At 64.5% G+C, this 1,890-nt stretch overlaps 1 protein-coding gene across 3 annotated transcripts in view; it reads right to left on the bottom strand.

The window, feature by feature from the left end:
* The window catches only part of SLC29A1 (solute carrier family 29 (equilibrative nucleoside transporter), member 1), a 34,825-nt gene that overhangs the window by 28,393 nt on the left and 4,542 nt on the right, over positions 1–1,890 (bottom strand). The window lies entirely within an intron of this gene.

Genomic DNA, 1,890 nt, shown 5'->3' with positions numbered 1-1,890 from the left:
CATCCCCATCCCTCTGCCTCCCTCCCCACACCCTGCACATCTTCCTTCTCTCCCTGTACCGCTGCTGCCCTCTCCTCAGCTCCAGCCACCCATTTGCTTACTCTTACAAGCATTTACTGCCTAATGACACCAATTAGCTGCAGAGTTGCTGGGTGGCTAGTTATTGAGTGACAGCTGTGCAGCCACTGGCCAAAGGTGAAATGTTACCCCTGCAGCAGGCAGTTTCCACCTGCTGGGGCCAAGCTGAGACCTGGGTAAACTCAAGACACAGTGCAGGCTCCCACTTGTACCAGAGAAGCCAGGGTTAACCCCTGGCGTGGGCAGAGGGCAGCAATGCCCTGTGGCATTCAGAAATGGCAGCCCCGGGGCACAGGCCACTCCGAGCACCCAGTATCACCCGGTCATGGTCTCACGCTAGGTGTCCTTGGCGGAAGATGGAGCTGGCGTGGGCAGAGGGAGCCACACTATAGTCAAGGTCACCCGGCCCACTGAAGCAGTGCCGGGGGCACATCCCGCTCCTTGGCTGGCAGCACCAGACTTCCGCGACGGAGCAGAGCCATTGAGGAAGGAGCCGGCTGGCACCCAGCCACCCTTGTAAAACGCCATGGGGGAGCTGCAGGCAGCTGGGAACGAGGGAACCTGGCAGGAGGAAGGGGGGTGGCAGCCACTGTGTGGTCCTGTTCCCCCCCAAAAAAGCCCATCCACACCCTGGCAGAGCCAGGTGCCCAGCGGCTCCCTGGATCTCCAAGCACCATCTAAAAGGCAGAAGCAGCCTTTCTGGAGGATGGCTGAATCCCAGCCTGGAGGGATAGCCTGAAGCCATAGCTCCCCATCTGCCCACCTTGCAGTGGGCAGAGCCACCAGCTCTCGGGGAGCGCCGCTGCGGCCGGAGGCTGCCCCCCCTGCACGGCAGGGGTTTTCCCGGGGAGCCCCGCTGCGGCCGGGGGCTGCCCCCCCTGCACGGCAGGGCAGGGGCAAGGCACCCACCTGCTCTCCCAGCCAGCCTGCTCCCCGGGTGGGCTCTGTGGCCACCGGCACCAGGGGGACCATGGCACATGGCCACCTGCAGAGGCAAAGGCTCCAAACACAGCCCCAGGAGCTCTCACGGCTGTGCCGGCCCCAGTCTGTGCCCGGCCCAACAGTCGCTGGCTGGCGTGGAGGAATGCAGCTCTGTGCAAACGTCTGGCACGGCTGACTAAATCCTGTTTGGAGACTAAGCCCATCACATCATGCTTTCCCCTTGGGCAAATCGGCAGTGAAGCTGTGGCTGAATGCTCCCAAACATCCCCCAGGGAGGTCTCCAGGAGGGCCCTTTCCCACAGCTTCCAACAGTACCAGCCGTTCATCATTTCCCCTCCTTGCCAGTCATGCTTCCATGGGTTCCCAAGCCGAAACGCATCCCCCAGGCCACCCGGCGGAGCGCAACCATGGGACATCAAAAGAAGGGCAGGCCGAACCCATGACCAGCAGCCCGGCAGCTGGGTATCACCCAAGCGACTGCCCTCCCTCCCTCAGCCCCTCTGCAAAGCTGAGCGTCCACCCATGGGCAGAGGATGCGCTAACACGGCCTGGGGAGAAGGAAACCCTCGGGGGATCCTGCGCCCCTCACACGTGGGGCCGGGGGACACCGCCAGGAGCCTGCAGTGCCCCACACTCATGCTGCCAGGGGGGGCCTGGCAGAGCTTGGCTGCCCCCGGAGGGGAGGCACCCGCTTCTGGCCCCTGCCCGCTCTTGCTGCAAAGCTGCCTGACCCCGAGAGGGGCTTTGCTGTGGGCTGTGCTGTGGGCTGTGCTGGGGGCTGTGCTGGGGGTCCCCCGGCGCAGCGGCAGAGCACCCACAAACTCATCGCCGGGAGGCGCGCGGTGGGGTGCTGCCCTCTGCTGGCGGCAG

The sequence above is a fragment of the Pygoscelis adeliae genome, unplaced genomic scaffold, assembly GCF_000699105.1.
Source record: "Pygoscelis adeliae isolate BGI_AS28 unplaced genomic scaffold, ASM69910v1 Scaffold218, whole genome shotgun sequence".
In the NCBI taxonomy this organism is placed as follows: Eukaryota; Metazoa; Chordata; class Aves; order Sphenisciformes; family Spheniscidae; genus Pygoscelis; species Pygoscelis adeliae.
The sequence above is the reverse complement of the archived record's forward strand: the minus strand, read 5'-3'. Positions and strand labels throughout refer to the sequence as shown.